Consider the following 11,446-nt stretch of genomic DNA (forward strand, 5'->3'; position numbering starts at 1 on the left):
TGTAATCCCAGCACTTTGTGAGGCTGAGGCGGGCAGATCACCTGAAGAGGTCTGGAGTTTGAGACTAGCCTGACCAGCATGGAGAAACCCGTCTCTACTAAAAATACAAAATTAGCTGGGCATGGTGGCACATGCCTGTAATCCCAGCTACTCAGGAGGCTGAGTTAGAAGAATTGCTTGAATCTGGGAGGCAAAGGTTGGGGTGAGTCGAGATGGCACCACTGTACTCCAGCCTGGGCAACAAGAGCAAGACTCAGTTTCAAAAAAAGAAAAAGTCAAAACACAATAGATGTTGGTGTGGATGTGGGGAAAAGGGACCACTTATTACACTGCTATACAGCCTCTACAGAAAGCAGTATGGAGACTCCTTAAAGAGCTAAAAATAGATTTACCATTCCACCCAGAAATTCCATTGCTGGGTATCTACCCAAAGGAAAGGGAGTCATTATATGAAAAAGACTTTTGCACATGTATATTTATAGCAGCACAATTCACAACTGCAAAGATGTGGAATCAACCTAAGTGCCCATCAACTGAGTGGATAAAGAAAATGTGGTATACATAAACCACGGAATACTACTCAGCCACTAAAAGGAACAAAATAATGTCTTTTGCAGCAACTTCGATTAAGCTGGCGGCAATTTTTCTAGGTGAAGTAACACAGGGGTGGAAAACCAAAAGCCGTATGTTCTCACATTATAGGTGGAAGCTAAGCTATGAGTATGCAAAGGCATAGGTATGAAGTGTTATAATGGACTTTAGAGACTCAGAAAGGGAGGATGAAAGGGGGCTAGGAATAAAAACTACACATTAGGTACAATGTACATTACTTGGGTGACTCAAATCTCAGAATTCACCACCATATAATTCATCCATGTAACAAAAAACCACTTGTACTCCAAAAGCTGTTGAAATTTTATCTTTCATTTTTTTTGGAGATGGAGTCTTGCTCTATCATCCAGGCTGGAGTGCAGTGGCATGATCTCCGCTCATTGCAACCTCCACCTCCCAGGTTCAAGCGATTCTCTTGTCTCGGCCTCCCAAGTAGCTGGGACTACAAGCACGTGCCACCACACCCGGCTAAATTTTGTATTTTTAGTAGAGACACGGTTTCACCATGTTGGCCAGGCTGGTCTCCAACTCCTGACCTCAGGTGATCCACCCACCTCGGCTTCCCAAAATTCTGGAATTACAGGCGTGAGTCACTGTGCCGGGCCACTGCTGAAATTTTTAAAAAGGAGGGACAGGTGAAACAGATTATGGATAGCCATACAAGGAGGTGTTATGTGGTTATTAAAAAGGAGGCAGCTTTGTTTTTTTTACCCATATATGAAACCATCTGTAACACATATCAATGAAAAAAAAAAGGCAAAGGGAAAAACTGCATAGTGTGCAGCCATATGTGTAAAAAATGTACTGATTTGGACCTATAGAATATCCCTGAAAGGACACTCAAGGAAGTAGAAAACAGTGACTGCCTCCTGGATGAAGAACTGGGACACAATGGAGAAGACTATTTACTTTTCTCTCTCACTCTTTTTTTTTTTTTTGAGATGGAGTCTCACTCTGTTGCCAGGCTGGAGTGCAGTGGTGTGATCTCAGCTCACTGCAACCTCCGCCTCCTGGGTTCAAGAGATTCTTGTGCCTCAGCCTCCAGAGCAGCTGGGACTACAGGCGCGTGTCACCAGGACCGGCTAATTTTTGTATTTTTAGTAGAGACGGGCTTTCACTGTGTTAGCCAGGATGGTCTCGATCTCCTGATCTCCTGATCTGCCCGCCTCGGCCTCCCAAAGTGCTGAGATTACAGGCGTGAGTCACTGCACCGGCAAAGACTTTACTTTTCAATGTACTTTAGCCCTTTTAGAATTGTTCATATATCATTTATTCAAGAGGCAGGTTTTAAACGTTTTTGTAAAAAGCTAAATAACACCCAGAGTGACTCAAAAAAGTTCTCAACTTTGCCCAAATGAATAGTAAGTCTAGAGTTTTTTTGTTTTTTTTTTGAGAGGGAATCTCACTCTGTCGCCCAGGTTGGTATGCAGTGGCACAATCTCAGCTTACTGCAAGTTCCGCCTCCCGGGTTCATGCCATTCTCCTCCCTCAGTCTCCCGAGTAGCTGGGACTACAGGCGCCCGCCACCACGCCGGGCAATTTTGGATTGTATTTTTAGTAGAGACGGGATTTCCCCGTGTTAACCGGGATGGTCTTGACATCCTGACCTCGTGATCCACCCGCCTCGGCCTCCCAAAGTGCTGGAATTACAGGCGTGAGCCACTGTGCCCGGCCTTGTTTTTTGTTTTTTTGGGGGGACAGTCTCTCTGCCGATCAGGCTGCAGTGCAGTGGAGATCTCAGCTCACTGCAACCCCCGCCTCCGGGGTTCAAGTGACTCTCCTGCCTCAGCTTCCAGAGTAGCTGGGATTACAGGCGCACACCACCACGCCCAGCTAATTTTTGTATTTTTAAGTAGAGACGGGGTTTCACCGTGTTGGTCAAGCTGGTCTCGAACTCCTCCTGACCTCGTGATCCTCCCGCCTCGGACTCCCAAAGCGCTGGGATCACAAGCATGAGCCACCGCACCCGGCCTTTTTTTTTTTTTAACATTCTCTGTTAGCAACCACTTTTAAAAGACTAGAAAATCATTTTTGGTTTTCCAAACCATCCCCACCCAGTGAGTCAGTAAGAGGGCTGGGTCTCACCGTTTCTCATAGATGGCATGAAGCCCAGGAAACCAAGAGGCAGCTGTTGCAAATTTATGGGAAAATAAAAAATACACGAAACAGGAAGGGTGACTGAAGATAACGCGCAACAGCGAATACAATTTTGCAAAACCGGCCTCTAGGTCTGGTAGGATCATTTAAATCAGTCAGCGACTTGGAGAAAGAACGTGGAGGCATGGCTAGTCTTCTGCACGGACAGGTAGGTAGTCACCCACCAGTGAGGACTGAAAGTTTGCAGTGTCCAAAATTATCTCTTCTACCTATTTAGTGCTTGAAACTTTCCTTACCTGGAAGGTAACTCATTACACTCACATATTCGGACACATTTAGCAGATTAGCTGGCTATCAGCTGGCAAAAATTATGGCATTTACGGCAGTCGGAAGATAACAGCGTCATGTCTGTCACTTTAGGGTGGACATCAGCCATCTACCTCTGCACCTTGGTTTCCTTGGGCAGTTTTTGCACAGGACGAGCTAATTTCAACACACATTTACCGCTGGTCGGGGAACAGGAATTAATTATGGAACGCTATCCTAGAAGAGCTTCCAAGAACTGTAAACGAGAACCAGTGTACAACCTTGGCCTGGTGCATTCTGTCCTATGGTTCACTAAGCACAGTAAAAATTTCCCAAGTTTCCCTAAATTCGCTGTGTCACCGGAAAGTACAGCCACCACCAGCCAGACGGCTTTCAGCACTGCCCGTGCGTTTCCCTACTTAGCCTCCCGCGAGGCGGCTGGGCCACTCTCCGGCCTCAGCCCCTCCACCTGCCCGAGGGCGGGGCGCCACTGGTCCCTGGGATTTCCAGACGGACCGAAGGGCTTCCCGTAAGCCGCGCCAGCCGCCTCACCCACGCCACCCCAACACACCCTGCGGCAGCCCGGCTCCGAAACGCGCACACCGGGTCGCCGCCACCCGGGAGGCCCACACGGCCCTTCAGACGCTCCCCACCAGCTCCGGGACAGCGGCGCCCAGAGCAGGCCGAGGGCAAGACCACCGAGGCGGACAAGGTGGGAAGGGGAGGGGGCGCCGCTCCTCACCTGACCCCGGCAGCAGCGTCACAGCCCAACCCGGTCGCCCGCAAGATGGAGCCGGGGGTGGGCCCAGAGAAGGCGGGGCGTCTCGCGAGCCCGTTAGGATGGCTGCTGCAGCCGGGAACGCCCCCGAAGCCGGAGGGGGCGGTGCGGGGAGCGTGCTCTGAGTCCCGCCCCTAGGCGCCACCTGAGAGACTCTCCCTTCGCGTGGCCCAGCGGATTTTTAATCACATTTATCTGTCGCAAGGACCCTGCGCCAATCCCTTTTAAGGCTGCCTCAAGTCACCTAGGAAGTGGCAGCAGTCCTGGGAGTATCCGGGGCCCCTTCAGTGGTGGGCAGTCGAGAAGGGCTGAGACAGGGAGGCTGGTGCAGCCTCTCCGCCTTTGAAATGCCGTTCTCCAAGTATTTTCTGGGGACAAACACAGCGTTTTTTGTTAGCCTCCTGTGAAAGTAATATTTGTGGGAAATCTTAGTTGGAACTGTAGATGAACTAATCAAAATCACTCCCGAAGGGAGTTGTTAGGTGGTTGTAGGCTCCCCTCGTGGGCTACAGCATTAAACACACATTAGCATTAAACATTTGAGGCAATTACAAGGGCTCAGATCAATATTTTAAACTCGTTAAGGAATTTATATTACAGAGCAAAAACCAATCAGCTACCTTTTAGAGTGGTAAAAGGTAGTTTCTGGGTGTCGTCCCTGGAACAGCATCATCATCATACTGGAAACGTGTTAGTAATGCAGATTATTGAACTCCACCTTAGACCTACTGAATCAAACTCCCCGAGTGGTGCCCAGCAACCTGTTTAACAAGTCCTCCAGGTGGTTCTGATGCACACTAAAGTTTGCACATCTGATGCACATCAACTTATTCCTCTACACACTTTTCTACCCAAAAGCTTCCTCATGGGGGTGGAATAGAGTGGACTACGATTTTAAATGGGAAGAGCAAGCAAAATATACATGGCTTCCAAATAGGTGTGTGGAGTGAAAAGTATTTGAGGCAGGTCACTGCCTCATTTAACAATGGTAGACAAAACTGCACAACTCTCTGGGTGACCAGCATTAATTCCCTGGTGCCCAAGTCTGTCTACCTGGAAAATAACAGGATTTTCTGTCCTACCTACCCCAGAGACCTCCAGGATTTAAGTATTGCCTGAGAAGCCTACTCTGTTCATTCTACAGAGTTCCCTTTGTGAGCTCATTCCAAACCCTCCCTCTGCCTTAATTACCACAGTAACAGGGTATTTGCCAAACCTCTTATTTCCAGTCCACTTTCCTGAGCTGCAGGAATAGTCCAATAGTCTACCATGACATTTGCCATTTCATCCTTTCAATTCATCCTTTCTTCCTGGCATAAAAGGCGTTCCAGAATCGGAGACCCTTCCCTCCTGCAACCTCTGCTTAGAAAGCACTGCTCATCTTTTAACAATTATTCATCTAATTAGACTTGTTTCCAAGGTTGCTCATCTCCCTCTTGCTCCAATAAACTCTTCCTGATCTTCTTTTTTGGAGTCAACTGGACCTTTTTAAATTTTTTAAGTTTTTGGAGACAGAGTCTTGCTCTGTCACCCAGGCTGGAGTGCTGTGGCGCGATCTAGGCTTACCGCAAACTCTGCCTCCTGGGTTCAAGCAATTCTAATGCCTCAGCCTCCCGTGTAGCTGGGAGGCATGTCACCACGCCCAGCTAATTTTTTGTATTTTTAGTACAGATGGGGTTTCGCCATGTTGGCCAGGCTGGTCTCAAACTCCTGGCCTCAAGCGATCCACCTGCCTCAGTCTCCCAAAGTGCTGGGTGTATTACAGGCATGAGCCACCATGCCTGGGTCAACATCTCTGAAGGCCGTCGTATGTCCCAGAGTTCATGTGAAATAAGAGGCATCATGCTTCTAATGTGAACATCCCACTGTGTCAGTCTGTTTTTTTGTGTTTGTTTTTGTTTTTTTGAGACATAGTCTCATTCTGTTGCCCAGGCTGGAGTGAAATGGCACGATCTCAGCTCATTGCAACCTCTGCCTCCTGGGTTCAAGCAATTCTCCTGCCTCAGCCTCCCAAGTAGCTGGGATTACAGGCGTCCGCCACCTCGCTGGGCTAAGTTTTTTTTTTTTTTTTTTGAGACAGAGTCTCGCTCTGTCGACAAGGCTGAAAGGAGTACAGTGGCACAATCTCAGTTTACTGCAAGCTCCGCCTCCCGCGTTAACGCCATTCTCCTGCCTCAGCCTCCTGAGTAGCTGGGACTACAGGCATCTGCCACCACACCCAGCTAATTTTTGTATTTTTAGTAGAGACGGGGTTTCGCTGTGTTAGCCAGAATGGTCTCGATCTCCTGACCTTGTGATCCGCCTGCCTTGGCCTCCCAAAGTGCTGGGATTACAGGCGTGAGCCACCATGCCTGGCCTTCACTTTCCTTAATTACTAACTTCTGAACACAGTGGTCTTTGGTCCAAACATACCAAGCTTGTGACCAAATGCAACAGAGATTCTCAAGACCTTTACACTTGCTATTGCTTCTACTGGGAATGTTCTCCATGGTGTCATCTCAAATGTCGTCTCCTGGCTGGGCGAAGTGGCTCATGCCTGTAATCCTAGCACTTTGGGAGGCCCAAGGCAGTCAGATCACTTAAACCCAGGAGTTGGAGACCAGCCTGGGCAACATGGCGAGACCCCATCTCTACAAAAAATATAAAAATTAGTCAGGCATAGTAGTGTGCACTTGTAATCCCAACTACTTAGGGTGCTCACAGGGGAGAACCACTTGAACCCGGGAGGCAGAGGCTGTAGTAAGCCAAGATCTCGCTACTACACTCCAGCCTGGGCGTCAGAGCCCGACCCTGTCTCAAACCAACAAAAAATGTCATCTCCTCAGAGAGGTACTTCCTGAACATTAGTAGCTGCCACCAGCACAACCACCACTACCAGCTATGCTCATTATTTAATTTTCCTTATACCACTTAAAAGCATCTGAAATTCTGTGTTTACTGTTTCTGTTCCCAACTAGAATGTAAGCTTCTTGAGAACAGGGATATCTTTAGAGCCTAGTAGTGAGTGTTTGATAAACAATTGTCTGATTGACTACAATAGGGTCTCCAAAATCCAAGCCAACTACTTCATCTGGTGATCAGCCAAATATAGATTTATTTCCAACACTGGAAAAAACTGGCTCTGATAGATCTACTGAGAGAACCCATGTGTTACCCTAAAGGATTTTCAAAGGTAGTTTTGAAAATATTTTTTTCATTTCATATGCTGACTTTAGAAAATATAACTCCATTATATTGTCCTTGCTTTTGTCAGTCTCCTATTAAGGGCAGAAGCCATCTTAGAATCAGCATTTGACAATAAGCTAGGCATTTGGACTTTTATGTACTATCACCACCATTCTACTAAATTGGATGTTTTTGTGCCACCTGTTACTGTGTAGTTTCTAATTATATTCTGGCTGACAGATACATCACCCTTCATCCATCACAATCAGCAAACAAATCCTATAGATTTTACTTTCTTGTTCTACCTGCAAAATGTCACTATTTACTTTACTTGTAGTTAAAAATTACCTCTTGCTCTCTATACCTACTGATATAATCTTAGCTGACACCTACATTATTTCTTGTCCAAACCATGACAGTAGTGTCCTAACTGGATTTTCCATTACCAAACCATCTTACACACTACGGCTAGTTCAATCTATGTTACTGAGCAAAATTCAAAATGGTATTTATCAAATAATAGCTACTAAGGACATACTATTTGCTAGGTACTATGTTAAGGATTTAAATATCCTTATTTTTTACATTCTCTAAGATTAAAAAAATCTGGTAACAGCTTTATTGAAATATAATTCACCCATATGTGTACAATTCAATGATTCTTAGTACATTCAGAGTTGTGCATCTATCACCACAATTAATTTTAGAATGGTTATATCCCATACCCTTTACCCATCACCCCCAATACCCCTCTACTCCCCCTCCACATGCAGCCACTAATCTACTTTGTCTCCATAGACTTGTCTATTCTGAACATTTCACATAAATGCACTTGTAAAGAATGTAGTCTTTTGTAATTGGCTTTCATATTGTAGCATGAATCAGTATTTCATTATTTTTATGGTCAAATACTATTTCTTTGTAAAGGATTTACCACATTTTGCTTATCCATTCATAAGCTGATGGATATTTTCATTGTTTTCATCTTTTGGCTACCATGAATAATGCTGCTATGAATATTTATATATATATGATTTCATTTCTCATGGGTACAAACCTATGAGCAAAACTGCTGGGTCAAATGGTAAGTCAATTTTTAACTTTTTTTTTTTTTTTTTTTTAAGGGGCAGGGTCTTGATTCATTGCCCAGGCTGGTCTCAAACTCCTGGCTTTAAGCAATACTCCTAGCTCAGCCTCCCAAAGTGCTGGGATTACAGGCATGAGTCATCATTACCTGGCCCTCAATGTTTAACTGTTTGAGGAACTGCCAGACTGTTTTCCAAATTGGCTGCATCATACATTCCCACCAGCACTGTTATGAAGGTTACAATTTCTTCAGATCCTCATCAACACTTGTTACTACCTCTTTTTTTATCATAGCCACCGTAGTGGGTAGGAAGTGGTATCTCATTGTAATTTGTATTCCTTAACGATTGATGATGTTGAGCATCTTTTCATGTACTTATTGGCCATTTGTACATCTTTTTTGGAGAAATGTCTGTTCAGATCCTTTGCCCATTTTTTAACTGGGTTATCTATCTGTCCTTTTAAGTTGTAGGTCCCTTATCAGACATATAATTTGTGAATATTTTCTCTCATTCTTTACACTTTTTTTTTTTTTTTTTTTGAGACAGGATCTCGCTCTGTCACCCAGGCTGGAGTGTGATCATGGCTCACTGCAGCCTCCAGGGCTCAAGTGATCTTTCCATCTCAGCCTCCCAAGTAGTGTGACTACAGGCGTGCGCCACCACGCCCAGCTAATTTTTTCTTTTTTGTAGAGATAGGTCTATGTTGCTTAGGTTTATCTTGAACTTCTGGGCTTAAGCAGTCCTCCCGTCTTTGCCTCCTAAAATGTTGGGATTTCAGGTGTGAGCCACCACATCTGGCCCAAAATTTTAAATTTTGATAGTCTAATTTATTTATTTTTATTTTGGTTGCTTGTGCTTTTGGTGTCACATCTAAGAAAACATTGCCCAATGTAAGTTCATGAAGATTTTACCCTTTATTTTCTTTGAAGAGTTTGTTTTAGGTATTTGAACCATTTTGAGTTAATCTCTGTATATTGTGTGAGGTGAGGGTATAACTTTATTCTTCTGCACATGGATATCCAGTTGTCCCAGCACTATTTGTTGAAAAGTCTGTTCTTTTCCCAATTAATTGCTTATGTACCCTTGTCAAAAAGCAGTTGACCATAAATGTTAAGGTTTTTTTTCTTTTCTTTTCTTTTCTTTTTTTGAGACAGGTTCTCACTTTTCACCCAGGCTGGAGTGCAGTGGTGCAATCTTGGCTCACTGCAGCCTCAACCTCCTGGGCTCAAGCGATACTCACACCTCAGCCCCTCAAGTAGCTAGGACTACAGGTATGTGTTACCATGCCCAGCTAAGTTTTTTTGTATTTTTTTTAGAGACAGGGTTTCAGGATGCTGCCCACACTGGTCTCAAGCTCCTGAGCTCAAACAATCTGCTTGCCTCCACCTCCCAAAGTGCTGGGACTACAGGCATGAACCACTATGCCCTGCTATTCTTGTTACAGTCTGAATGTTTTGTGACCCTCCTCCACTTCAACACATACACATACATACACCACACACACACACACACACACAAATTCACATGTTGAAATCCTAACCTCTGGCTTTAGGAGGTGGGATCTTTGGGAAATGATTAGGTCATGAGAGCAGAGCCCTCATGAGTGGGATTAGGGTCCTTGTAAAAGAGGAAAGAGTGAGCTCAGTCACCCCTTCCAGAGTAAGAACATGCCCCTCCCAGACAGAAAATCTGCTAGTGCCTTGATCTTGGACTTTCCAGCTTCCAGAAATGTGGAAAATAAATTTGATGTTTACAAGCCACACAGTTTACAGTATTTTGTTACAGCAGCCCAAGCAGACTAAGACAATTCTCAATTCTATTGCACTGACCTATATGTCGATTCTATGCTAGTATCACATTGTCTTGACTACTACTATTTTGTACAGGTTAAGCATCCCTAATCCAAAAATCCGATATTCAAAATACTCCAAAATCTAAAGCTTTTTGAGTACCGAGATCCAAAATGTTCCAAAACCTGAAACTTTTGGAGTGCCGACACAACACTCAAAGGAAATGCTCACGGCAGCATTTTGGGTTTTCAGATTAGCGATATTGAACTTGTAAGTATATAATGATTATAGGTTTTGGAACTGGCGGCTAGGCACAGTGGCTCATGTCTGTAATCCCAGCACTTTGGGAGGCTGAGGAGGGTGTATCTCTTGAGCTCAGGAGTTCAAAAACAATCTGGGCAACATGACAAAATCCTGTCTCTACAAAAAATACAAAAATTGGCTGGGCGTGGTGGCTTGCACTTGTGGTCCCAGCTACTAGGGAGGCTGAGGTGGGAGGATCACTTGAGCTGGGGGTGTGGGGGGAGTGGGGGGGTCAAAGGTCGCAGTGAATCAGGATAGGACCACTGCATTCCAGTCTGGGCAATAGGGAGACTCTGTCTCAAAAAAAAAAAAGAAAAGAAAAAAAAAGAAAGAAAGAAATTGGGATGTGTGAGTTCTCCAACTTTGCAAACATTTTCGTTTAACTTCAGTATTAATTTGGGGTACTTGGTATTATCTCCATTTTACAGATGAAGAAACTAAGGCTTAGAGAAGTTTAGCTTCCCCAGCAATACAAAATTTGATGGCTGCCCCAGGATTCATACTCAGATCTACAAAAATCCACAATACTCCTATAATCTTATCTCAATCTACCTTCCAGATTTAATTTATACTAATCCCCAAAGGTACCTTCAAATATCTCATAGGCTTTTCTGCCTCCAAACTTCCCGTCCTGTTGCTCCTTCCATCTTGAGTGCCCTGTGCTCTGTTTCATAAAATTCCCACTCAGAATATTTTCACTGTCACTTAACAAAATGATCTCTTTTCACTCTATTTCCTTAGCACCAGAAGCCTCTCTCATGTTTCTTACTCCATATTATACCTTGCAATAAAGGTATCTCCATATACGTATTATTTCCCTTCCTAAGAATAAACACCATGTCTCATACACCTTTCAATCTCCCCAAAGCCGAAATACTGTACCTGTAGCATGACAGGTACTGTTTTGAATGAATATATGAAATTCTAAAATTATCCCTATTAGAGTGGGCAACAGAGTGTGTATGTGTGTTGGGGTGATGGGCTGTATGTGTGCGAGAGACAGTCATGGCAAGATTGTAGGAATGAATACCTAGGAAATGTCCTAATCCTGAGAGTATGATAAGAAAAGGATGACACTGGCTGGGCACGGTATCTCATGCCTGTAATCCTAACACTCTGGGAGGCTAAGGTGGGAGGACTGCTTGAGCCCAGGAGTTTGAGATCAGCCTGGGCAACACAAGGAGGCCCTGTCTCTAGAAAAAACAAAAAGTTAGCTGGGTGTGGTGGTATGCACCTGTAAGTCCCAACTACTTGAGAGAATGAAATAGAAGGATCGCTTGAGCCCAGGAGTCTGAGGCTGCAACGAG

At 44.7% G+C, this 11,446-nt stretch overlaps 1 protein-coding gene across 2 annotated transcripts in view; it reads right to left on the reverse strand.

Moving 5' to 3' along the window:
* Positions 1–4,944, reverse strand: part of ANXA7 (annexin A7) — a 36,781-nt gene extending 31,837 nt beyond the window's left edge. For both annotated transcript variants that reach the window (XM_023204960.1, XM_023204958.1), the window contains exon 1: positions 3,758–4,944. The gene's annotated coding sequence lies outside the window, so the exon portion shown is untranslated. The remainder of the gene's footprint in view (positions 1–3,757) is intronic.
* Between the last annotated feature and the right edge of the window lie 6,502 nt (positions 4,945–11,446).

This window comes from Piliocolobus tephrosceles, chromosome 9, assembly GCF_002776525.5.
Source record: "Piliocolobus tephrosceles isolate RC106 chromosome 9, ASM277652v3, whole genome shotgun sequence".
Classification (NCBI taxonomy): domain Eukaryota; kingdom Metazoa; phylum Chordata; class Mammalia; order Primates; family Cercopithecidae; genus Piliocolobus; species Piliocolobus tephrosceles.